Genomic DNA, 27659 nt, shown 5'->3' with positions numbered 1-27659 from the left:
GTCCAAGTAGCCACTCACACCTCTGCTCTGTCATCTGCACCACTCACAACTGAACTCAGTAAAACAAAATTCTGATCATTACCAAGTTTCTTCATTCTGTTTATTTAGTAAGTTAAAGGTTTTTGTTTTTCCTAAAGAATACATGCATATTTAGGAGAAGATCTATTTTTCATCATCATATTAAAGTTTTTGATTGCATCACTTGCTTGCAAATGCTTATCTCATATAGCAGAAAGGGTCGATCTTATTGCCTTAATATTTAAATATTTGCAAGTTGTATTGCTCAGCCGAAAAACCACAAATAAATATCTAACTATGTGTTTGGTAAGAGGCTAAATAAAGTTTATTCTGCAGCTCAGAAACATGCACTGATGAGGCAGGACTCTGGAACAGTGTCCTCACACAGTTTGAGTTAATGCTATTCCACACCACCTGGCCTTAACTCCTGCTTGCACCAAGAGCTGCAGAGCACTCCACACAAGCAGCATTGCTACTCTCCTCTCCCACCAGTACCTTCTCTGCTCAGGATCTGTCCATCTTTTACAAACACAGGGGCCTCGAACAAACAATGAACACCTGCATTCATTTTTACCTACCATTTGACAAACACGGTTTCTTCTGAGTATTTGCAGATTACAAACTCATCCTACACTGAAGTTGCCCTGAAGAAGAACACACAGAACTGGAAGAATAACATTTTTAGGTACCCTCTTCCTCCTTGTATCCTTCCTCCTTCCACATGATACAAAACCATCTGGTGCAAGATTTGCAAATAGCATTCTGAGAAACATTTTGAAATACTCACCAGAAAGAGGTTACGTTCCTCAAATCTTTTGGAGTGTGGCACAGAATGACATTTACCCACTGTGATCCTTCCCCTGTGATTCCCCAGGCTGTCACTGCAGCTGGGAGGATGCAGCCATGAGAAGAGTCTTCCAAGAAGAGGAGTGTTTCTGTGTGTGTCCTTCCTAGGCCCCACAGCCCTCTCTGCTTTTCAGCAGTTTTGTTACATGATCATATAAAAAGAATAGCTGGCTTCTTCAGGATGAGATTACCAGCTACAAATATTTTTAAGGGACTTCAAAAAATGTTACCTTGTACTTAGACTCTTAGGAAAGATCTCCAGATTTTCCTGGAATGTGAGCTGCAGACATTCAGGAGCTTTATCTTTCTCCAGGGAAGTCCTTGTGTTTGGACTCAAAGTGTTCTCAGGTACACAGCCAACTTCTGTAATATGTACAGAAGAGCAGGAAGTTCAATTTCATTAAAAATGCCTAGTATCATTGCCCTGAATATCCTGGTATGAGACAAATCATGTGGACATGCTTCAGAGGATCTAATTTTACCCCAGTAAATCCAGAGGAATTCCCAACACCATCAAGAAACTCACAAACATACCAGTTATGACAGTCAGGTAATCTGCTTGGGAAACTAAAACCACTCAGTTACTGACAGGATTAGAGATAAATTTCATTGGTAGACAACTCTCACATGAATGAATCACACTAGAGATGCCTGTGGAGAAATGGAAAAAAGGAAGTCCCTTGTTCCTGCTCTTCTCCTACCCTCTCCTTTACAACTCTGCTTTAGAGTTCCCAAAACGTGTTAAAATAAAGCATTAAAGAAACTAAGTACAAAATTATTATTTCTATCAAGGGAAACAAACTTTCTCTTACATTCAGAAGCTGTTTAGGTTAAGGAGATTTCTTCTGCTCCCAAGTTGCAGAGTACACGACACAGAGCCCGAGGAATTTTCTATAATTGGACAGTACCATTTAAATGTCAACTTTGAGTGCACAACTAAACAAGAGTCACACCTAAAACACTGCTATTAAACAGCCAGTTGACATGTTCCCTTACAGCATTCTAACCAGCACAGAGGTAGTGTCAGGAAAGAACAAAAATAGAATAGCTCAACATGAGGAGTGACCGACAGGGTGGTGGAAGAATTCTCCTGTTGAAATTTCCCAAAGAATCTATCTTTTGCAATGCTGTTGTACAGAAATGCTTACCAGAAAATGTTAATGCCTGACAAGTACCCCACTGTAATAATGCTTGATAAACCATAGAGTCCCGTTGACCCCACACCCCCAACCACCTGAAAAAGCAGAAAACTGTTAGGAAAGTCAGCAACAAAAGATCACAAAGAAGGAACAATGAAAATCTAGCTAGCCTAAACCAGAAAATACTCATCAGATATATCAGGGAGAAAATGTTACTAAAAACATAAGCAGGAATTGGTCACAGCTTAGGGATGCATTGTAAAGATGTTTCCTAAGGCATTATTTTGTCAATGTGACCCTAACAGTAAAACATGGGCAGTTACTCTACAGCAAATTTTTTTTTCAAGTTTTTGGTTTGCTTTTTAGCTAATACAGCAAAAATTCTATCTGCCAATGCTATTGTGCTCTCCTACGAGGGCTTTCCTTAGAAGGAAGAATATTTATTTCCTCAGTGCAAATGGTTTTCAAAGCCAAGTCCTAGAATACCACACTTCCAACTGGAGTTGGAAAAGCTGCCGTGTGTTATCACCAGACTGAAGCCAATTTGCCATCGATGGAATGCAGTATCACAGCTGGGAAAATGCCTGGCGTGCTGCACAGCCTCTCAAAGATGCCTGAAAGGCTCACAGAGCCCCAGCTACTCCCACCTCAGACCCACCCCTACCCTCAGAGACATCCCAGGACTCCCCCAGCTGTAGCTGGGCTCCTCGGCATTTCCCTTTTCAGCCCTTTTCTGTCATTCTTCAAGGCTTGACCAGCATTTCTAAACCTTCTATTTTGCTTTTTCTCACACACACTCACTCCTTTTTCTTTTACTCCAAAGCACTCCAGCCTGAATACCTGGAAGCTGGTTTGCCTCATGCAAAGCTTGTGACCTTAACAGAATCACACAGATCAATTCCCCAAAATTTATCTTAAATAACCAACACAATAATTCATTAATTACAGCAGGGTAAGACCAGATTGACACTCCAAGACCACAGTTCTCAAAACAATTTGTCTAGTCACATTAGAGCTCTTCAAAGTGAAACACACCTCATTACCACCAAAATTATGATTCTGAAGTTCTATTTTAAAATTCTTTTTTTCTCTCCTTGTTTTAATCATCATTTGGACAAAATTCAAGGACTGGACTAAACCAGTTTATCCACAGAACACTACAAGACTGGAATCCTATCAGACCAAATTGGCAATTCACCTGCAAAGCAGAATTTGTGAATGGAATGTGTCCTATTCCCCCACACACACCTTAAGGGTTTCTTTGATGGCTGAAAGGACAAATGTCTAAACAGCCCCTAATGTAAAATTGTCTTGAGGTACATGAACAGCAGATGAGAAGAAACACAAAGCCAGAGGTGCAACAAACACAACTTCAAGCTTCTTCTCAATGAGTGTGAAACCCATCTTTAACATATTCTACCTAATTTTCAATACATTTTTTCATCCTACAAGCCAGAATTTCAGATTTTACAGGTATCAAGACACAGGACCTCCTATGGTTTAGATCCACAGTCCCCACTAAGTGTCCAGCACATACAAAATCCAAACAGAACCTGGAATGCACCGTGGCCCAGAAGCATGGGATTGCCTGCAGCTTGTCACTAAAGGCCTGGGCAGGGCATCCAGACACATCACCAAGCTCTAGGAGGAGCAGAGCAGTTACAACACAGAGTTTTGTCAAGTGCAGCAGCGCCAGTTGCCCTCAGAGCCAGCCCCAGCAGAGCACCCTGTGATGAGGTTACCCATGCTGCTGGAAATGTCATCTTTCATGTTCAACATAAACCCCTTCTGTAGCTCCTGACAATACCCTGGCATTGTTTGCAACACGTAGGTTGTTGCACTGGCTAACACCCAATTCCAGTAATAATATTCTATCTACCTACAATCACCACAAGAAAATACTCATGCTCAGCCCTGACTGGTCCTGCAGCACAGCAGCAAGCTCCCGAGAGCTGCCACACTCCAGCAAGTTCTGTATCTCCCTGTGCAGTTACCTATCTGCACTGATCAGACACTTCTCTAGAACTCTAGAAACACCTTGAGATTACTGGGAATAAAGGAGCTCTTTTCATACAGCACAATTAGTCATATCAGCAGTGATAGCTATTTTGAGCAGCACCCATTAATCACTATCATTAGCAGGATTTCTGGTGTACCAGCATTCATTGTACCAAGAACAAGTCTTTTCCTATTACAGTACTACCACATAAACAAAAGCAGCAGCACAATTTCTCTTGACATAACCCTGTTTTGAGTAAGGCAAGTGTAAGCACTTAAAATGACTGTCAGTGTCAGATTTAAAGAAAAGCTTACTTAGGACAGAAAAATACAATTGTTTTGTTGCAAAGAAAAACTGGACGCCATTTGTATGCTGAGGCAGAAGGAGTGTTGAAAAATAATAAATAGTGGGAAGAAGTGGGGAATAAAGATCTCAAGCTGGAGGCAGCACACCCTCAGAAAAATAAGATGCCAGTGACCAAACCCAAGGTGACGCCCAAGAAGCAGAAGAAACCCAGACCTCACTTTGACACGTCGGTAGCACATATTTGCCTTATCACATTTTATGAGGGATCATTTACCTGCTAGCCAAAATTCAGAGTCTCAGAACAGACTTTCACCTAGGAAAATATTCCCTGTATGCATTGCTTCCAGTTTCCTAAGCACCCTGAGTAACCCCTGATACAGAAGGAGAGCAGCCTGCCTTACACCGACCGAGGGAGCAGCACCACGAGAGGCACGGAGAGAAAGCAGCGGCACTGAGCTGCTCCAGCCTGGCTCCTCCAAGCACCAGGAACACAAAACACACCTTCATCACAACCAGACATTAAATACTTAGAAAGGTCTGCTGGGAAGGAAAGAACAGAAAATACAGGAAGAAAGAAAAACCTTCTGCAAGTCTTGAACCTGGAAAACTTGGCATTCTTTACAGAAGGGTCCAGCTTTATCTTCTGTAAAAACATTGCCCAGTAGAAGACTCGAGCCAAGTGCAAAATCATGTTGGTACTCACGATGCACAAACAGCACCTGTGCACATACCAAAATGGGCCAACACTGCTGATCCCATGAGCTGCACACCAAAACCTTCATGTGCCAGGAGCCACACAACACATAGCACATACCTCAGAGAGGTGAGGGAAGGGGAGCTCCAGCCGCCGGTGCCCACAGAAAACAAATACAGCTCCTCAAGGGCACCACTGCCTATTTGCCGACAGCACTGAGCTGAGGAAACAGAAACATCCAGCAACAATAGCCTGAAAATCCAGCAGCTGTAGATGAGAGATTGTCCAAGGCCAGCCGGCAGTTCCAGATGCAGTGCCATTTTGGGAGCCAAGCCTCAGCCCGTGCCAGCTGCATGTGCCTCCGAAGGAGCCACTCGGTAACACCAAGTTTACTGCAGCTACGCACCACTGAGGTATGGCCCTCGTCACAACACCCAGACATCTGTGCCTCTATAAAATCAGTAATGATAATAATAACGGCCAATTTATACCTCTGACAGGGTTTATAACCTCACATAAAACAAACAAATAAGACCTTCCGACTGCTTTCAAGTTCCTAAGCCGACATTCACCCGACAAATACATACCTCTACCATTTCCTCTCCGCTCAAACGAATAAAACCCCTCAAGCAGGCAGAAGCAAGGGAGCATTGATAAAGTTTTAAGCTACAGCCCAAAATGCGTTATCCTCTTCTGCTGGCAGCTACCATATGCACACAACATAAGGCTCGGCAACAACAAGCGGCACTCGCAGCTCGCATCAGGTGAACGATCTGTACGCAGCCCCTGCAGCGGCCGGGGACGCCGCTGCCCGCAGGCCCCGGCCCGAGGGGCGCGGAGCGGCCCGGGGGCCCCGAGCCCGGCCGGGCTTTGGGCGGCGCCGCTGCCGCGGTACCGGGGAGCTCCGGCCGGCGCCGCCCGGGAGAGGCCGCGCGGCGGGGCCGCCCCAGCGCCGGGGGCCGGCGGGGCCGGGCCGGGCGGGCGCCCCGGGTCACCGTGGAGCAGGAAGGTGCGCAGGAATTCCCGCAGGCGCAGTCCCGGCCCCGCCGTGCTGCCCGGGCTGCCCGCACACGGGTCACGGGGGGGCGGCCGCAGCCCCCGACACCGCCTCGGGCTGCCCCCGACACCGCCTCGGGCTGCCCCCGACACCGCCCCGGGCTGCCCCCGACACCGCGCCCGGCCCGGCCCGGCCCCGCCGGGGCACCGCGGCCACGGTCCCGGTGGGAACCGGCACCGCCGCCTCGCCTCCCCCCGGCCGGGGCTCCCCCCGGCCCCAGCCCCCGCCGGCGCCGCCCGAGCGGCCCAGGGGCTGCCCCGGGCGCTGCCGCCCTCCGCGCCGCGTCCGCCCGGTGCCGCGGGCGCTGCCAGCCCGGTGCCCGCCCGGCCGGGCCCGCGGGCCGCGCTGCGGGGCTCGGGCGGGCGCGGGCGGGGCCGGGCCGGGCCGCGGGGCTCGGCGGGGTCGGCGCGGCGCTCACTCACCTGCCCGCGACAGCCCCGGGCCCCGCGCCGAGCGCTCCGGAAACGGCGGCGGCTCCGCCGGGGCCGGGGAGGGGCCGGCGAGGGGCGGGCGGAGCCGCGAGTGACAGCGGGAAGGGGCGGCGGGAGCGGCGGGCGGCGCCGGCCGCGGGCAGCGGAGCCGAGGGGGCGGCGGGGACGGCACCGGCACCGCGGGGTCCGGGCGGGGGCGCGGAGAGCCCGGGACCGGCCCCGGGTGCGGGGCGAAGAGCCCGAGGGGCGGCCCGGCGGCACAAAAAGGGAGAGGGGGATGAATTAATCAGGGAATATTTTACATGAGCTTAAAATTGTGAGGGTTCTCACTGTGTTGTTCTGGGGTCAGATGCAGCGTCCCGATTCAGGAGAGCTGTTCGAGGTGGAGATCGCCGGCGGCACCTGCAAAGTTCTCGATTCCTTTTCTGTCCAAAGTCACTTGCTGAACAAACTGCAGGGTTCAGCACTGGTGTTCAGTGCATTTATTTGGGAATTATGTAAAACGCACAAACATCATCCCAAACCGATCCCTTTGACATAATTGTCATGGTGCTACCGGCTTTAGGAATTGTTGAGAAATAGGCCTGGTCTAGGATGTGCGTTCATATTATTTCTCAGGCTTAATGCAGGTTTTACACAGAAAAAATTGCTGTAAAAATGATGTATTTTCAAATCCTATTTCTACAGAAAGAGTCTCTGTTAATCCTGTCTTCCTTAGTAAAAGGTGATTGCTTTTCATTTCTATGACTTATTTAGAACCTTACCTGCTAAATGGAATAAGCATTTAATGATGTACAGAAATGTCTAGTAAAGTTAGAAAATAAGGCAATGTGTAGTAGTAGGAGAGTAGTTAAAAACTGTTAAAATACATGTAAGCAAAATTTTTGCCTACAGGGCTCAGCATCCAATCATCTGGCTCTCATTCCCCCCCAAAAAACCCCAAACCCACACACTTGGCTATGATACTCATCAAGTGAAAATAACAGTAATTTCAGTGCTGCTAATCAGAAAACTCTGTGGGAAGAAGTGAAATTGTCAATTTATTGGACACCTTCTAGCCACAAGCTAGAAATAGTCCTCAAGTAGCGTCTGCGGGGAGCTGCCTGGGAGCAATCTGTGGCTTTGTTTCCTTCTCCAGAACAGATGGTTGCTGGCAGACCGGGCTCCTCATCAGTGCCTTCCCTCTGAACCCTTCTGATTCTTGTATGTCTACTAAGCATGTCTCTTCCTAGTAAATTTAGTCCTCAAATTAAGAGATACCTGGGAAATACTTGGAAAGACACAAGGGAACAGAAGGCTGTCATATTGTTGGTTCCTTCAAGAGAGAGAGAGAGAGAGGTGTTGAGTATTCTTTGTACTGGAAGAGTACAATAAAGGGCTGGAGATGGTAAATTTTTTACCTTTTTTTTTTTTTCTGCTTTTAACTAAATGGTTGCTGAGACATTGATTTTGGAAAAAAAAAGACAGACTGATGAGGTTTCAACAAGGTTTTATTTGAAAGAAGGTATAGCTATGAAGTGGAAAAACAGAGTGTAAAGGGAGTCAAAAGAAGCTGAAGAGGAGGGAAAAGAGAAAATAAAGTACTGGGATGAATTTTCCTTCCTTCCAGGACAGATATTGAGGCAAGACCTAAAAGTAATCTAAACCCCCCCCCCCCCCCCCCCCACAAAATTCCTCGTTTTCTTGGTTTAGTGTTGTTTTGCTTTTGGGTTTTTTTCAGGAATGAAGAGGGAGATATTAACACACACAAACAGAGATGTATTTTTTAGGGATGCTCCTATTTCCTGGCCATGGGGAGCAGGGTGGCCCCCCTGGGGCTGGGTCAGGCTGGGCAGAGCCAGGCCTGCAGCAGGAGAACACAGCCCCGGAGCTGCCTCTCCTCTCCCTCTCCCTCTCCCTCTCCCTCTCCCTCTCCCTCTCTCCCTCTCCCTCTCCCTCTCCCTCTCCCTTTCCCTCTCCTCTCCTCAATGTGTTCTTTCTCACTATCTGCAGGTATCCAAATCTGCTCCTATTTTCTTATCCTACTGATTTAACTGTATTCAGTGGAGTGTGCAGAAAGTGGTTCTGTCAACACTAACAGTGGAGTTACACACAATAGTCATATTTTTTATTCTGACTCCCTGGATATATTTACATATTCTTATATGTAGATAAGGTGGTTGGTTGTTTAGTTTTTTTTACAGTGCTGTATAACAACTTTTAGCATATAACTATCTCTAATGAGCAGACATTTCATTTGAAATTTACTGCAGATTAAATTTATAGATCAAGAGCATAAAGGCACAAAGGACTTGTAAGAATTGTAGCCTCAAAGTTACTATGTCTTACCAGATGGCAGGAATTTTAGACAGACTGTGAAATAAATAGGAAGTTCACACTTCCTGATATACACAGGGCATGAAAAGATGCAATTCAACAGAGTGTGTAATAACCAATGAAGAATAAAGAAGAAACTCTCAAGGGCTAGAAAATATGTGGTGTAGGTGTCTATTGTGACATTGTACATTAAAATTATTTTTCTGAGGTCTTACAATGCAATATTTAAAATGAGTAGTCTATTTTTAAATTTTTGTCAATTCTATTTGAAAGATGGTAGTATGATTAACTATTTAGTAAAGTCCTATGTAGATCAGCATAGAATAATGTATTCAGTTATGTTTTCTCCATTGATGTTACATATAAGAGACGAGTGCTTTCCAAGACCTCCCTTGAATTGGAGGGGAAGGAAATCAGTGCACAGTTTAAATAAAAAATAACAATGTTTTTTTAAAAAAAGAGGAAATCAGCTTTGAAATGTATTATGAATACAACTCAATGTGATGGGCTGTAGGAGGAAGAAATCATCAGCTTGGGAAAAGAGCAGCACTGGCACAATGGCCATGAGCAGATGTTAATAAGGATATGCCTATCAGCAAGGTGTGGGATAAGATTAGGAGGATGAACATTAGTAATATAATCCCCAAAGAGTGTGTTAAAGGAAAAACCTAATTCACAAGAGGTTGTTTCTGTTAACCAGATGGAGATGTGTTTAGGAAAAGGAAATGTGGGGAAAACCAGGGTGATTTTGGAAAACAGACTTGACCACTAATGTCCTATTGTATCAGCAGTGATTTTCCCTTTGTGGTGGGTAATTCCTGTGGACGCTGCAGTGAGAGCACGTTGGAGTGCAGATGAGCAGAGCAGTGTTCCCTGGTGTTGGGGCTGTGTGTGCAGGTGGAGCTGAGCAGCAGTGAGCACGCAGCTCTGGCTGGGGCTGTGTTGTACAGTCTGTACAGTGTGTCACAGCCCTCGTGGCCACAGCCTGACCCACTCCTGCTGCCTGGATGTTTGACAATGCAGGCATACATGTAGGCAAATCGGCCTTCTAAAAATACATTTCACAAATCATCCATTCCAGCTGTCAGGCTGAGAGCAGTCCTTTTGTCCCGCAGCCCCGGACAACGAAAATCCCATTTCAGACAAATGAAATTTAGTCCTTTTCTGCCTGCCAGGAAAGCTGCTGACCTGTGCTTTGTGCCCTCAGTGCTCTGCCCACCATTGTGTCCAACCTGAGGCTCAGCACACACTTGGCCTCCTGCCCAGGCCTCAGTCTCATCTGGAAACACTGAGCATGGCTGGCTATAAATGGCCACCTAAAAATAAAAAGAGGGACAATCACCTTTTCTTGTCAGACAAATCAAAGTCCAGGTCACCTTAAAAAACGCTAGGCTGGAAGCCATACTGGTTATAGGGAAAATAAATAAGTACATGAAGTACATAAACCTCTGAATCCTGCATGGGTCAGTCCAGTTGTGATCAAACTGAACGGAGGCCGCTGACTTCAGCTGACACTGGATGTGTCCCATGACCTTCTGGTTTATATATTTAGATTCCCCATACTAATCTTCTCTTCCACAGGTCTGATGTCATCACCATTATTATAAGCAGAACTTGTGACTTGATTGACAGCAAACACCCTTTCCAAAAAGTAGCCAAGGAGTAAGAATGTTTTGTCAGAGTGACACATGATCATGACTGCCTGCAGTCCATTTTTGTTTACAGGCAGTGGAAGAATTTCAGATATTTATAAGGTCAGTGTCCCCAGTCCAGAGAAGAAGGAGACGTGTTTGGTTTTAAATTGTTGTTCTGCTTACAAAATTGACTTCCAGTTGGGCTTGAATGAAGGACTAGGCTCTGAGGTAAATCCTTTGCCTGCTGCAGCCTGGAATGGGCTGCTCCCAACTGCACACACAAAGGGGTCACTGGCATGCCATATTTTTGCTTTAGGAAGTCAAATACTTAAACATATGCATAATTCTTTTTGACTGTCTGGTGATTCAGATGTCTGGGATCCTTGTTCCATTTTTCTTGTTTTTTTGAAGACTTTCACAAAAAGGAATCAGCTTGCAAAACCACAAAAATGTACTTCTCAGGCAGCTGCGGTAAAATATTTTGCATGGCCATCTCAATACTGGAGAAATCTTTATATTTAAAAAATCATTCTGATGATTAGCAAATGAACATGAATTCATTATCAGTAAGGCATTAGCAGTTGCCTTAGAACCATTCAAGGTATGCTGCAAACACAGAGGAGCTGAGAGAATATTTGTGAGACAAAGAGCGTTGACATTCAGTCATACTAGAACTTAGAATATTGTTTTAAAGCAGATATGCTGCAAATGTGGGAATGAGAACTAGACTGGTTTTTTTTTCTACTTAATTTGGCATTTAAGTATATGGCACAATAAGGTCTGACAAAAAGTAAAATGTAAATCTATATAACTAACTCCACTTATTAATAGGGTGTTAAGGACTTGTAATATTACAGAGTCTAAATACTATTTAGGAAGAAGTGAAACAAAATTTAGAATTAATTCTAGAACATTTATAAACAGGTATAGAAAATAGTGTCCTACTACTGAATGTTAGAAATTAGAGTCTGACCACCAAATGATGTTCCGTTTGTTTGACCTCGTTCAACTGATTCCATTAAAGTGTTGTATATGTTTCAGATAACAAAACTTGACTTTTTTAGTAAGTATCTTATATTGGATATAAAATTGTTATTTTAACAGTCTATACTAAACATTTTACCATACAAATGGTAAATTTTATTTAACTTATGTTAATATAAATACACAAAATTAATACATGTTTTATAAATACATATAAATATTTAAAGTGGTCTAGAAAGAAGCTTAAAAAGGTAGATTTAAATCATTTCCATGTGGTAATTCCTGTAGCATGGGATTGTTGCAGGGGGACTGGATAGGGGCCCACGTGCTATTGCATTGACTTAGTTTTTATCAGGGCACTGTAACAAAGGCAACTGAATTTCAGCTGCCTTAGTGGTACTGTTATTACCTTTTGCCTATACAGATTTTTATTGTGGAAGACTGCCAGATAAGGAGCAATTTTGTAATTGAGAATGTGGAGTTGTGAAAGTAGTTTGAACAGAAGGGTAAAAGGGAAGCATATAAGTTAATATTTTATGGATGAAATTTTGCTGAATTACTTGATAACGCAGAGAAAAGTGTAGTAGATCTACATATGTTTGTCATATGTTGCTTCAGTAGATTCTTCATTAATTACTGAAATGCTCAGTGTTTCACTGTGTATCACAGGTCCCTCTATGTCTGAGAGTGGGGTGTGAGTACACTCCTTACAGCAAGGCAGGAATGCAGTGCCAGGAGCCGCCTGTGAGACTGCCCCAACCAACCCTGCTGTACCCACCATGCAGAGCCTCTTTGGGGTGCCCTATCCAAACAGGCCGGGTCTCCTGGTGACGACCTGAAATGGGAGATGCCCATCAGCTCCTCTTTGGCCATGACAGAGCTTTGGCTTGAGAAGATATTCAGGATGTTGACAGAGAGGAGTGGGACTCATCTACTAAAACCTAGCAATGCAGGCTTGTCTGTTCTGATGGGAGAGTGCAGCCCTCCGTGCTCGACTGGCTGAGGACCATTTTCCTCTGGCTCCAACAGGAAAACCAGCATAGGTGACCTCCCTTGCACCAGCACAGGTGCCCTCACTGGCTGGTTTCAGGTTCCTGATTTGTTTAGTCAGCTTTCAATGCCTTCATACTTTCTCAGTAACTGCTGCCAAGGCTGTACATGGTTTGTTTGTATCATCAGGCTCTGGAGGCAGGGCTCTCCTGCCCACATCTGATACCAGGTTTGAGCAGCTTGCTCCCCTCATCACTAAGCTAAAGTTGATGATACAGTGCCCAGTCATTTTTTTGTTTGCTTGCTTGCTCTTTAAGCTTTCTCAGCAAAAATGGTACCCAACAGGCTGTGTTATCAGGTGCAGCTATCCTGCACTGCTGGACACATGCAGGGATGCAGAAGCAGATCTCACAGGGATTATGGTTCACTCTACTGTTGTCTTCTTCACAGCCCAGAAATTCCACAGTTGAAAATTAAGGGCTACCAGAAGTTGTTTCTCTGGCATCCCACAGAACTGAGATCTTTCAGCTGCACCAGGCAGAGAGATGCCCTTGATGTCTGAATGATGCTTAATGGTGCTCTCTGCATCCCTTTTCTCTATTTCTGTGCCCTCCTTGTTTCAAGAGGCACCTACAAACCTCTCTGTTGTTGCTGGGCTCCAAAGGTCACAATTCATCTGTCGATACAAATTGTGTGTAGCTTTGCTGAAATTGATAATTGTGGTTCCCAGCTCCTTTGCATGATGTTCTAATCAATTGCAGTATTGTAAAAGAAGGTAGATTAAGCCACCAAGTCTGTATCAGACTATCAGATCACAGTTGTGCCTGGTGTGAGAGGCAGGAAACAAACCATCAGTCCCACCAGAAGTGCACATATGAATTATGCAACTCTTGTGTGAGTTGTCACATCTGTGAGCACAGGGACCATGAGACAGCAGCCCTGTGGTAGTAACTGACAGCTGAGGGAAGGAAGATCTTCCTTTGTGTGTGCTCTGCTAAATAATTCAAAGACAAGATAAACAGCACCTATAGATGCATCTTTTCTTCATTTCACAGTAATGGGTCAAGATACTCTAAGTCAAATATGTGCATTTCAGATCCTTTTAGGCACCCATCAAGCCACCAGTTACTAAAAGATAAGGGAGATAAGACAAATTCTATACATCAGTTGTTTTCTGTTGTTGAGTTTTGCATATGGTAGTTTTTCTTTCAGAATTCCAAGAGTAAGGAAATTATATCATATAATTCTTGCAAAGTTAACCTTTGATAGTGGTATTGAGTGTCAACAGACTGTATTCACATCTCAAGGATCATTGTAATTCCAGGAGCTGGGAGATGAGAAGGCAATAAATAATAGGATACAGGGTAAGCTCTTCTTCCTTTTGAATGGGAAAATATTTCAGCCATGGTGATGTAGTTGACCAATGTTTGGTTTAGCATAAAAGAAAAAGGAGCAGAAAAGAGATTGAAATATATAGTCATATAGGAAATAAAAAACCTAATCAATAAGTAGTCACAAAAGCAGTGAAAAACTTCTCCTAGAGTGTTCTTAAATTAAAATGTAGAACATGCACATGTATCCTCCAATCTGGTCAATATTGTTTCTAGAGAATAAAAAATCTGTAGATTTGTTGGGGGAACACAATTTGCTATTTCCTGGAATAATTGCCCACAAACATGAGCTTGACGCCTGTGTTAAACTAATGAACTCTTGCCTGTGTATGGAGGGTGATCCCAGGGATGGATGGTTACAGAAAAGTCAGATTTGGATATTAGACACACATATCCCTAGCAGAAGTTGTGGTTTTCTCCTCATGTGGATTAAAAACCCACTGACAGTCTTCAGAGTTGCTAATTTAGGCCTTTCTGATTGCAAGTTCCAGGCAACTCCATGTTTTGCTTCATAGGACAATTCTAGGAATGGTGGTTTCCTGAGAAAAACAAGCTCATAAGGCTTTGGAACTCTCTCTCTCTCATAGTTTCTGTGCCTGCAGAATTGGCAAACCAGCACAGAACATAATAAGAATGAAGTTCAATCTGTAGTGGTTTTACACCCTATGTTTTTAAGAGTCTGCAATCATTTTTCTGAAAACATATGAACAGAAATCCTCATAAAGCTCTTTCCTCCATCTGTACAATGGTATACAAGTAATTTGGGGACTTTCAGTCATAACTATAGTAGCACTAGCAAAAGCTTGTTAGCTTCAGTCATGTTTTTTCTTATTAATTTTAAAAACTGTGGTGCTGCTCTTCCAGTGAGATCCATTTGCACATAGGTCTCATTGAAGGCCCAGGACCTGCATTTAATATGATTCCATTCTGTATCTAATCACACTCCCATTTTACAGAAAATGAAGGTGGGAAGTTGGTTCAAGGTCAGCAATTTATTTATTAATAATAACATTTGTAAATATCCTAAAAATCGAATTCAATAGGAATTTCAACACCTCAAAAATGCAAAGATCTGGAGAGTTTATCCCCTGAAAAATTGGATGATATCATGAATGATGAGGTATAAAATTGTGTCTGTAATTTAAGAACCTGCAGCTATTTGCAGTGTAGTGATTTTTGCCCCCTGTATGACCATACCTTTTAAATTCAAGTGTCTGATAATACAGACAAGCAAAATCAAACAGGCAGGTAGTTCAAACAGAATCTGTAGAAAGGACTGCAGTAACATATAGATCTTTTAGAAAATATTCAGTCTATAAAACTGGGATTTTAAAGAGTGAGACTGGCAAAAGAATCAGGCTCATCTGATATGCAGAGGAAAAAAATGTCAACCTGAGGGTAGCATCTTCTAGAACAAAATCTACATTTCCAGAGAACTTCCTTGAACTGAAACAAGCTGCAAGATGAGCTCATTTCTTAAAATATTAATAGTAAACTTGGGTGAGACATTCTTATTATGCTTTCACTGATGCAAATTCATCAAATTGCAATGATAATACATCTTGAGAGATTAAGTTTATAACAGAATATCAGATGGTTGTTTCTGGGTTTTCTAAGACCCCGAGACGGGTTTGGCATGCAGCTGAGCCATCATTTATCTTTGCTGACAGCCCAGTTTTCATTCCCAGCCTTTGTGCTGCTGTGCACCAAATGACACTGTCCAGTTGGGGGTATTTTTAGTCTGCTCTGTAGCAGATGCAGGCTGGCACATCCCTGCTTCTCCAGTGATGTGGGTCACATTCCCAGCAGGAGCCACAGCAAGAGAGGAGGAAGGAAACCACTTGCAGAAATGGGAGTGGTGCAAAGCCCAAGCCTCAGAGCTCTGCTTTAGTGGGTCAGCAGCCAAGAACTGCGTGTGAGTAGTGCTTTAAAGCTGTCTTTGCTTCCCTTCAGGGACTCCACTTGCAATTGAAATATCACACATGGGGAGTTTGCCAGAGCTTTGAATTAATATGCACATGACCAGAACAGTTAAAGTCACCTCCTGTTTGGTGCTGAGAATTCCTCATCCTCAGATGTGTATTCTATTCACTGCAGCAGTGAGGGACGTTTGGAGAAGTGAGTGTAGAATAGGGAATATATTCCAAGAGTTTAGTTGTGCTGCCTTTTAAATGTGCATATTTAAATTTAAATGTTAAATTTAGCTGCAGAGATCAGGCCCTATGACTGCAAAAAAAATGATTTTTCCAGAAACCAAAGTAACTGAAATGTCTGTATTAAAGCATTTCCATTGAGAAAAATACCTCTAATCTGGAAAGATGTAGCATTTAATCTCAATAGCATGTTTTAAGACCTTTACTCTCTATTGTATAGTATATGTGCAAAATCAGTACAATGTGTAATATGTGTATAATTATGCATAATTATTATGATTAATATTTAATTAATGCTAGCACAACAAATAGTAAATATAAAAATTACTTCAAAAAGTAATAGTTATAGGAACTGATGTAATTCAATTAACAACAGAATTCCCCATTGTTTTCAGCAGGACCCCACTTCCCTGGCTGATGGAGTCACCTTATGAAAATGAGACCAGGACAGCTGGATCACAGACCTGCAAACCAGGCTTGGGCAAGGTGAACTTGTGAATGTGCACTTTTACTGTGAATGTAGGCTAAAAGTACACATATTTTAACAACTTTGCTACCCTTCTGAATGAAAAAAGTTCTGCTTGCTTTCTTTTTAGATGAGTCCTTCTCCTGCAGGTTTGTCTCGTTCTTGTGTCACCACTAATGCACTTAGGACTCAATAAGCTCCCTGGCTGTTGCATCATGAGCAGAATTATTGCTTGCACTTCCTGAATTTATCTTCATTTTCATATTGAAGTCAGCAATAGTAGCTTTTAATATTAAATGGGCCAGGCTGACAGCTAGTAAATTGAAACTGCAAAGAAAATGTGATATAAAAATCAGAGGAGTCACCATTTCTTTTCTCCCAAACACTTGAAATAAGAGTAAAAATCTTATTTCAGCTTCGCTGCTTGTAAAGGAGAAGAAACACTGGGGGTTGGAAGAGAAGAAGTTTCTGTGTGGTGCCTAAAAACACCTCAGACGGAGCTTACCTGTCAGGAGCCCCCAAGCTGATACAAACGGGAGCACTAAAGTGATTTCAGATTTATCATAACAAAAAGAAAGGCCTGAAGCGAGGGGGCCCGGGCCGGGCAGGAGCGTTCCCTCAGGGATGGAGCAGCGCCGCGCTGGGGCCGCTCAGCAGCGAGGGCCCCGATGTCCCAAATGGAGTGGCACGGATTCCCTGGGTCAGATGCCCCTTTTTAAGCTGTTTTTTGTCCCTTTGGATTGTTTTTTGTTGGGATCCTTCATTTGCAGGAAGGCTTAAGGCGCTTGATTGGCCATGACAGTTCTGTCCAGGCTGGCTCGTGGGGCACTTTACTGAGGTGTGTTTTGGTACCTTGAGTACCGTATTTCCTATAACTGCCCTTTAACCCCTTTTACAATATAACAACCAAACTAACAGTACATGCTTAGCGATTATCAACTATTTTACCACAGTTTCTCATCTATTTTTAACAATTGACAGGGGTTCCACAGCGCCGCGCTCTGCCTGCAGAGCTCCCGAGAGCGGGCACAGCCCCGGGGTGCTCGGAGCCGGCCCTGGCAGGGCATGAGCACCGCACCCACCCTTGGAAGGGTTCTGGTCCCTCTGAGTGCCACCGAGTCCCTCTGAGTGCCACTGAGTCCCTCTGAGTGCCACCGAGGGAGCCCCGGCCAGCCCCCACACCGTGCACAGCGGGATGGGGGCACCCTCCCGTGCCCTGGGGGTATGGAGGGCAGCCCCTCTGTACCAGGCTGATCCCGGGGGTACAGAAGGACAGAAGGACAGCCAGGCTGATCCCGGGGGTACAGAAGGACAGAAGGACAGCCAGGCTGATCCCGGGGGTACAGAGGGACAGAAGGACAGCCAGGCTGATCCCGGGGGTACAGAAGGACAGAGGGACAGCCAGGCTGATCCCGGGGGTACAGAGGGACAGAAGGACAGCCAGGCTGATCCCGGGGGTACAGAGGGACAGAAGGACAGCCAGGCTGATCCCGGGGGTACAGAAGGACAGAAGGACAGCCAGGCTGATCCCGGGGGTACAGAAGGACAGAAGGACAGCCAGGCTGATCCCGGGGGTACAGAAGGACAGAAGGACAGCCAGGCTGATCACCTGCAGCAGAGGAGACGCTGGAACAAGGGCAGAAGATGAAGGGGCCGGCTCTTAGCAGGGGTTAATCCAAGGTTTATTTCAGGAGCTCCAGGCAGCCCCTAGAACCTCAGGGGGCTCCTGCTGAGAGCCCCGGGTGAGGTGCAAACCTAAAGCAGGTAACATTTACTGACCAGTAAGTGGCCCTAAGGGATGGATACTGGGAAAATGGACATTTAGGACTGAGTGTGGGGTAACACTTGGGGGTTGACCCCTGGCCTCTGGCTGATCACTCAACGTCCTGGACCGAAAGTTCTAGATGGAGGGGATGGGATGCTGAGTGACTGACAGGCTGACAGGGTGGGGATTTGGGGATGATCTCAGCAAAGGAAAGGGATTACACAGGTAGAGGGAGGGGATACCATTTGGGGAAAATAAGGGGATACAAAGACAAAACCATTATAAAACATAAAACCACACTGCAACAAGAAGGGGCATTCCCACCGAGCTGGGCACCATCTCGCAGGGAAAGCTGGCACCGTGCGCTCAGCCCCGTGTGGCACTCGGGGAACTCCTGGAGCTCTGTGGTGTTTTTTTTGCCAGGTTTTTATGGAAAAGGGCAAGCACTCGGCAGTGCCTGTGTGCTGCAGTGTCACCTGCAGGGGCTGGCTCGGCTGTCCCAGTCACCGGGGTTGTGGCGCTTTCAGCCGGGCTCCTCTGGCCACAGCTGTGAATTGACAGGGGAATTTTAGCCTTTGGTCACACATACATACCTGAAGGGAGTTTGTGCTACTCAAATAAGTGTTCTTGACCACTACTGAAAGCTCTGCCTTCTGTAGCAGTGTTATTGAAAATTCGTGGGTGTATGCTTATTATTTAAAAGAGTGCCCTTACTTTCTGATACAATGGTAAATTATAAATTTTTATAATGGTAAATTATAAATTAATTTCCTACTCAATGGTTAAAATCCATTGTGCAAAGAGGAACTGTACCCAAAATGAATGTATTCCTGGGCTACCAAAACAGATTTCTATCTGGTAGCCAGTATTTGTTTCATCTAACAAAAAATAGCAGTCTTTGTTAGAAAAAAAGACATTTTAGAAACTCTATTACTTGGTAGCTTTAGCAAAACAATAATTAACTGAAGAGATTTTATTCTGTGCTAATAGAAGTGATTTATTGCCACACTCAGGACAAGCATCTCATAAAATAACTCTTCCAACTTTCCCAAGTGTAGGATTCTACTGCTGGGTTTGCCTCCCATGATCATACAAACAGTGGTACCTGTGCTCCTCCCCCAGGAATACAGGGTTTAACTACACATGCATCTTAGCAGAGATGAGACCCAAATGTGGCAAAAAGGAAATTGCTCTCATCTTCCAGAGCTTGATTAAAGCTTTAGGCATAGAGCTTTTTAAATGACAAATGCTCAATGAAATAATATTATGTCTTTATACTCCAGAGCACTATTAATCTGAGGTTCTAGGACTTTGAGAAATGTTAATTAACTCATTACCATTCACATAAAGTGTTACCATTACATTCATTTTGTGGGCTGATAACCAAAGCATGGAATTATTATATTTTTCAGAAAGAGTGAGGTTGGGATTCTCTTCCATGAGTGTTCCCTATCAGGTATTTACAGAGATTTAACTGTTTATGCAGTACTGAACTCCATGGATCTTCCATCAAGTCAGCCCAAAAGGAACAGCAACAATTTTGGGAGGGATGGCACAACTTCAGCAGAACCCAAAGAAGGATTTTTCTGCAGCCTTAAGCTTTGTGTTGGGTATTTGGGAGCCCAGATCTGATAGCTAAGAAGCTAGGCAGTGTTCTTAAGGGTTTGAAGAAGTTGCATGCTCTGGGAAATAACAGAGACACTTTTGCCTGTTCTGCAGAAATGTAAAGGTTTGCATCACTTTAAGCATTTTTTTCCCCAGGAAGCTGCCTGCTCTTATAATTCAGGATAAATAATATGCAAATTAGGAAGCCACTGTTTGGTCCATTGAATTGCATCTCAGGCTTGCTGCAACCTGTTTGTGGTTTCAGTATAATGAAAGAACAGGATCACTGCAAAACACAACTCACCACAGAAATGTTGTGCAGTGTGGGTACAGAATTTGTTCACCTGGTGCACACACAGCCTCGTGCTTTGTTTCCAATGGAAGCCACCTGCAGAGAATTTGGGGGAGAGATGTAGAGGCCCCATAGGCAAAGAATAATCTGCTGTATGCATTAGACCTCAGCCTTAAATCTGTTTGTATGGCAAAAACATGAAGTATGACATTTTCATATACTTCCCACAAGTTTCAGTCCAAGAAATGACTGCTTTCCAGTCTCACAGGTAAAAATTTAGCCTCTGAAACTCTTCTGAATCTTGTGAACCTGTTGGTCTCAATGATTTTTCTTAAGAATTAGTTTTGTAATATAATTACATGTTTATGTTATTATTGTTATTTTTTCATTTCACAACAAATTTTGCTTTGTTTCCTGTTACAAGAAAGCAAGGACTGAGGTTCAAGATCTACTTTTTCTGTAACGTGCTGCATTTTTTATGGTGGTTTTTTTTGTTTGTTTGGGGTTTTTTGGTTTTTTTTTTTTTGGTTGGTTGGTTGGTTGGTTGGTTGTTTTTGTTTTGTTTTTTTTTTAAATCAAGGTCTTTCATGCCTGATTCATTTTTAGGGTAAAAACCAAACATCTTTCACTTTGCCTTTTCCCTTGCCCAGGTCATTCTTCTCATCCTTTTATTAATTTCACCTATCCCTGAGGTATCCTTTATTGAGGTTGCTGCCACTCATAACCTTACACTTCCTTCCATATAAAAGTACTGATTTATCTAACATTCTTCTACTTCTTAATTATCATTTTTTATGCACATCAATATTTTGTTTACTTGTTTTGACCACAGCTAAACATGACCTCAGTCTGCTCTCTAAGTAGGGACCATTTATAAGAATTAATCACACAAGTAACTCTTCTTCCCTTCCATAGCTCAATGCTTTGTACTTAACAAATTTGAGTTTTGTGTTCCATCAGCCTGCCCAGGTGATGCTACTCAGCTGGGTCTTTTGAAATTCTTTCTAGGCCTCTCTAACCCTCACATAAATAACCTCTCATCTACAGATGATGCTGCTCCCTTGTCAAATTTAGCTCTTTTCTAAATCAGTGATAGATATGCTAAATCACAGAGAGCTGTTATTTTATTTAGTACAATTGCTAGTATAATTCCAATATAAAAAATCTCTAGTTTGAAATTTTATGTGTCTCTGAAAGTTAGCCTGTTTTCTACCTGTGTTTTACTCTTCAGTAGCCATTACCTTTTTTAGAATGGCAAGTAATTAAAACATGGTGGTTTAAAGCTCACTTCTATTCTGGCTCCCTTTTCCAGATCTGTAATAAAGAGAAACTGATAGGAAATACCTCTATTATACAGAATCAGATTTATTTCCCTACAATAGTAGAATTTATGTTCTTAGCCTGCCTGTGTTACAGGGGGTTTGGACCACATAATGATTTCTTTAAAGGAGAAAGATTTTTGAGCAGTCTTGGGAATCTGGAGAGGTCCCAGCTGACTGATGCCATAAGGTGTGGGATGCCCCTGTGGTCACTTGGGGTCATCTGTCCTGGCTCTGCCCCCCATAGCCTCCCAAGCACCCCCAACTTCCTTGCCAGCATGGCAGTACAAAAAGTAGAAAAGGTCTCTGTGTAACCTCAGCAATAACAAAACCAAAAGCAATTTAATATTAACAACTCTGTGTTCAGCATAAGTTCAAAACATAGCCTTGTTCTGCAAAAAAAAATTAACTCTACCCTAGCTGAAACCAGCACAATGTCTTACTAAAAAAAATATAATTTCACACTTCGGAAACTGAGTTTTATATACATAAAAAATAATCTCATGCTTTGGACGAATCTCTAGTGTTTTAAGGGTGACATCTTTAAAAATGTTTATTATTAAGAGAACCCCCAGTGAAACCACCGACTCTGCCGTTACCTGCCGCGGTAACGAGACGGACCGCCCTGATGGCATCCAGAAGCACCATCGCGTGTGTGAACAGCGGCAGCAGAGAAGTTCGGAATTCCTTTTCAGGGCCGTTTGGCAGCTCCCGGGCAGGGAAGGACCAGGCGGGCCCCACACGCGGGTGGCGAATTCTCGGTGCGGTACCGCCATCTCTCGGTACCGCTCCGCGCAGCAGCGCAGCGCGCCCGCATCCCGCGCTCTGTATCCCGCACTTTGCATCCCGCATTCCTCATCCCGCGCTCTGCATCCCGCATTCCTCATCCCGCGCTCTGCATCCCGCGCTCTGCATCCCGCACTTTGCATCCCGCCCCTGCATCCCGCGCTCTGCATCCCGCACTCTGCATCCCGCATTCCTCATCCCGCGCTCTGCATCCCTCACTCTGCATCCCGCGCTCTGCATCCCGCACTCTGCATCCCGCATTCCTCATCCCGCGCTCTGCATCCCGCACTCTGCATCCCGCACTCTGCATCCCGCATTCCTCATCCCGCACTCTGCATCCCGCACTCTGCATCCCGCATTCTGCATCCCGCACTCTGCATCCCGCACTCTGCATCCCGCATTCCTCATCCCGCGCTCTGCATCCCGCACTCTGCATCCCGCACTCTGCATCCCGCATTCCTCATCCCGCGCTCTGCATCCCGCACTCTGCATCCCGCATTCCTCATCCCGCGCTCTGCATCCCGCACTTTGCATCCCGCCCTTGCATCCCACACTCTGCATCCCGCACTCTGCATTCCGCCCCTGCATCCCGCCCCTGCATTCCGCACTCTGCATCCCGCATTCCTCATCCCGCACTCTGCATCCCGTACTCTGTATCCTGAGCTCCGCATCCCGCCCCTGCATCCCGCCCTCTGCATCTCGCCCCTGCATCCCGCCCTCTGCATCTCGCCCCTGCATCCCGCACTCTGCATCCCGCCCCTGCATCCTGCACCCTGCATCCCGCCCCTGCATCCCGCACTCTGCATCCCGCCCTCTGCATCCCGCCCCTGCATCCCGCACTCTGTATCCCTCACTCTGTATCCTGCGCTCCGCATCCCGCACTCCTCATCCCGCGCTCTGCATCCCGCGCTCCGCATCCCGCACTCCTCATCCCGCCTCTTCATCCCGTGCTCCGCATCCCGCACTCCGCATCCCGCACTCGGCATCCCGCGCTGGACATTCCTGCACTCCACACCCCTGCACTCCGCACCCCTGCACTCCGCACCCCTGCGCTCCGCGCCCCCGCAGCCCCGCGCTCGGCGCTCCCGAGCTCCCCGCAGTCCCGCTGGATGCGATTCCCGTGGGCTGCTCCCGGGAGCGGCGTTTCCCCGGCAGGAATCGCCCTGCACTGCCGGGCACGGCGGGCCCGGGGCTCCAGCTCTGCTCGCACTGTTCACAGCCTCCTCCACACCGGGGGCTGCTCCCCAGGGGAAGCCTACGAACACCCGGCAGGGCTGTAACAGGAGTATTCAAGAATCCCCCACCCCTCGAGGGAAAAAGTAGAGAGTGTAGTCTGCAGAACTTCTCTGCGTGAGTTTTCAAACCTGTAAAACCTGTGATAGACAAAAAGTGTATTGAAAGCACAGCTCTACTTTCTAGCCAAGACATGTTCACCTATCACGAATCTAATCGACAGCTGTACTTTTAAGTACAAAAGATGTGGTGCAAGACCTGGGATTGGGTGTGTGGAGTCCCAGTCCCAGTGACTCACCAGGAGCCATGCAGAGGTTCACTTTCTCAGCACTGCCACCTGGAACTGCTCTGCAGCAAGTGTCAGGAGTGCCAAGGATCTGTACAGTGAATTCAAAGTCCTGGAGGTGCTGAACTCTGCACAAGATCCACCAATATCCATGTTTCCTAAACCTGGATATGCCAAAATGTTCTGGTATCTAATGAATCAAAAGTCCTTATGAGGACTATATGAACCACACAGTTACTAGAACCAAAGAATTATCCCATACAGAAATTGATTCCAATAGACAAGCAATAGAGAATTAGCAGCGGGAGCCTTAACCAAAGTAAGCACCTGTGATTGCTCTCCTGACCACCAAGAAAGCCTTAAAAAGTATTCTGCAAAGACAAGCCCAGGAACAAAAATGATAACATGGATATAATGGACACATTGATCTTACAGTACATGGCATTTTCCACCCACAAATCACCTCGTGGCCCAAAGGAAACAGGTAACTGCTGTTCTCTGTTCTGTACAAGACCAGCATTACTTTTCCCCCTGTGAGTTTCCTCCACTGGTGCACGTGCCAGGTACCCTTTTCTTTTCCCCTTCATGTTGTCTAACTGATTTACCAAACAAAGTTAAATTCAGAGCAATTTCTTCCTGTCTGTGCTTAGCATAAAGTTTGCTCTCTCTGTGCCACATTTGAAGAGGAGTTTGTACCTGAACATCACAGTCTGGGAAAAAAGATTACCTCTCCTTGCAAAGCATCCCAGCCTTGAAAATGCAGGACACTTACTTTATCAGAAATACTAAAAAATGTAGGCATGGACCAGCAGCTCAAGTATTTCTGAGTTAGTGCAGTGACACAGCCCCCTGACCTCAGGCTGTGCTTTTGCCCCACAACTGCTCCAACCCCTCCAAGGTGCTCTCAGTGAGCCCCAGTACACCCAACTCCCCAGATGGAAATTGCCCAGCCAGGTTTGTCCCTGAGCTAAAAACAAAAGCTGATGGCTGTGAAGCACTCTGAAAATCTGGGTCCTTTTTTGTCTTTGAAACCAGGAACTGGATTTGAATGTTTGATCCCTTTTTTATTGTCCATCTTCAGGAAAATCCATTCTACTACTTTCTATGAGGCCATGGAAGTATTTTGTTCCATTACTGGAAGAAGAAAGCAGGACTCAAGACTGTAGTTTTGTTTGCTTTTGTATAATAAGTTAGTACAATGGATTTAAATTGAAGTGGAATTATATATGAAAATTTTTTATCATGCCAGAAAATTTCAATTAGGGGAAATTAGCCACTTGGTTCTTTCTGATAAATTAATCATAGAGATTATCTATTAAACGTGGTACTTAACCTTTCTGGCATAAGTGCCTGAGGCAGTAGTATTTAGGCTCTCCACATTAATTTGGAAATATTAATTTCTAGGCAGCTGTCTTCCAAAATGGAATTTTCACTTGTCTTTTTTTTAAGTAGGTCATTGTGCAGCTGTTGTTAAAGAGGCTGGCATTTGTGGAATGGTAAATCCACCATTGTACCCTATCAGCCACAAAATTGATCTCCATCAATTACAGAATATCCTTTACTGAAATGCCCTTTCTCAGCCCCAAAGGATGTCATCCCTCACTGTGGTAGCCTTTGGCCTTTTCTGGAATGGGAATGTGTTTCAGTGGGTTATCCTGCAGCAGCTGAGGCACCACTGTGTTCACACTCTCTGCCTGCCATGAGATAAGGGCTTGCCTTGACTTCATGTTATCACTCCTATCTCCATTAGAGCTGCCTTCAAATGAATCCTGAGGGAAATGGGTATGACAGCTCTCAGCTGCCAAAGGAGCAGCTGGTTCACCTGCTGAACACCCAGTCCAAACCTTCCTCAATGAAATCAATGGGTGCTTTCACTGGGGACAGGCCTTGCTGTCCCTGTGGTGCTCAGCTGTTGCACAGCTTATGGAGAGACAGACCTTGTCCTCTGCTCCTCCAGAATTAGAATCAGGACCTTGGCCTGCTTATCTTCCTCATATGTCATAAAATTTGCATAGTCTGCTGCAGGAACAGTTTGAATTCTAGAACTCTCTGCATTCTAGAGAAAAAAAAGAGAGGAAGTAGGAAGGTTTTGGAACCAAAGGATTCTATGGAAAGGAGTCTAAGGAAAGAAAATATGAATGGCAGACAATTTATATAATTTAAGGTTAATTAAATGAGAAAGAATATCTCAAAATCTTAGAATAAAATGTTAGAAAGACAAGAATATACATTGAAAGAAGGACAATGGACTATACATTATGTGAGCAGCAGGCACATTAGCAATGAATGGGTAACCAAATCAGTGTACCAGAAGACAGAATTGGTAGCCAGGCTACCAAACCTGTGACTGTGGTGTCACAGTCAGTTTTTCCCTACTGTTAACTAGAATCAATAGATTATCAATTACCTTATTGATTACCTGAACCTATAAATTCTTGCACAGATACAATTAAGCATAAGAATGCTTGTAGACTTGGAATGTAAAGTTAACAAAATCCTGCTTACTTTGGGATTGGGTCAGATAAACTTGAAGATCTTTGAGGTTTAAGAGATGGAGGATTTTGAGATAATTCAAATAGTGCAACAACTATGATAAAATAAGACAGGGAAAGGGAAACAAAATTGAGACCTGTGTCTCAGTCAAAAATGAATGAACTGAAATTCAGACTTGGACTGAGATATTTTGTGTTTCATATTTTGTGTGAAAAGGGAAAGAACTATTTCAATAATAACAATTCTTGTGATCAGAGCAGTAAGATGCTCATGTGGCTCTCTAATTTGGAAAGGAAGTGGAAAAGTGAGGTGGCCAGAAAACAGAAGTATAGTAACGAATGAGGATTTAAGAATTGTCAAAAGACCTTTAGCAGGCCTTGTAACCTGATTGTGAAATCCTGAACATGAAGAGAGTAACAGCTCAGACACCACGCAAATTTTACAGTGAAAGGCAGGATGGGAATTGCCAGTTTTGAAATAATAAAGGTGGAAAAGTTGGTGCAAAATGGAGACATTATCATCAATTTAAAAATGACAGGACAGCTGGGAGGACCTGCAGGAGAAGTGGCTGTTAGTGTGTAAACATGGCAGACCTTTGGCTGATCAGAAGAAAGAGGCTCTGAGAACAATGCCTACTGCTAATAACAGCAGAGAAACTTGGGAAAATGGGTGTACAAGACCCCTGGATTTGATTGGGATCTGGTAAGAACAATTTAATGAATACTGCTTCCTCTGATTTGAGAGAAATCTGACAGGTGAGTCAGAAGTTTCATGGCTGAATATCAAATGCTGTCAGTACGATTAACATTTTTAAAAAGGGTATTTGCTCTCTCCCTGTGACTAATAGAAGATATTTGTTAAGCCAAAGAACTTTATATCACAGGTTACACCTGGATTACAGTTTCTGACTTAAAAGGAGTCTGTGATTATTCAGGGTTGTATCCTAAAGGTCTTGGACAGGAAGGAAAATATGTAAAGGTGACATGGCAGTGTGCATGATATGTCTTTTTAAAGACTTACTGGGCCCTTGTGTTCTCCTCTGTGGCATCAACTCCAAAGTTTAATTTTTGCCATTTAATTTTCCTGCTGTACTTGAAGGTGTACAGGGAACCACATGCAGTGAAAGACGGCCAGGCAGATTTGGGTGCATGAAAGAAGCAGCTCTGGCTTGGTGAAGTTGTCCAAACCTATGACTGGCAAGGCTGAGAGTGGCCTCCAAAGATGTAAAAAACCCCTGAGAATATATCAAGTGATTAAGATTTATTTTGCTGAAGAAAAAATGTTTTGGTCTATTAAACAGTTATTTTAAGTCTGAAAAAGCAAACCTTAGAAACAAGCAAGAGCGAGGTATGGAAGGACTTTTGCTAAGGATCAATTATGAATGCTTTTTGTTTTGCAACAAGGACAAGATGCTGATTCTGCAGCTTAAGACTTGGGCTGTGATTTTAGTGCTCTG

At 44.5% G+C, this 27659-nt stretch overlaps 1 protein-coding gene across 2 annotated transcripts in view; it reads right to left on the bottom strand.

Annotated features, from left to right (window-relative positions):
• The window catches only part of GARRE1 (granule associated Rac and RHOG effector 1), a 60707-nt gene extending 54108 nt beyond the window's left edge, over nt 1-6599 (bottom strand). Inside the window, exon 1 of one of the 2 annotated variants that reach the window (XM_071440221.1) lies at nt 6482-6599. The gene's annotated coding sequence lies outside the window, so the exon portion shown is untranslated. Of the gene's footprint in view, nt 1-1094; nt 1205-6481 lie in introns of those variants that run through there. The other variant, XM_071440223.1, reaches the window with a different exon arrangement.
• Between the last annotated feature and the right edge of the window lie 21060 nt (nt 6600-27659).

The sequence above is a fragment of the Agelaius tricolor genome, unplaced genomic scaffold (assembly GCF_023055355.1).
Source record: "Agelaius tricolor isolate 1412-34295 unplaced genomic scaffold, bAgeTri1.0.p SCAF_15, whole genome shotgun sequence".
In the NCBI taxonomy this organism is placed as follows: Eukaryota; Metazoa; Chordata; class Aves; order Passeriformes; family Icteridae; genus Agelaius; species Agelaius tricolor.
This window is presented reverse-complemented; position numbering and strand designations above follow the sequence as displayed.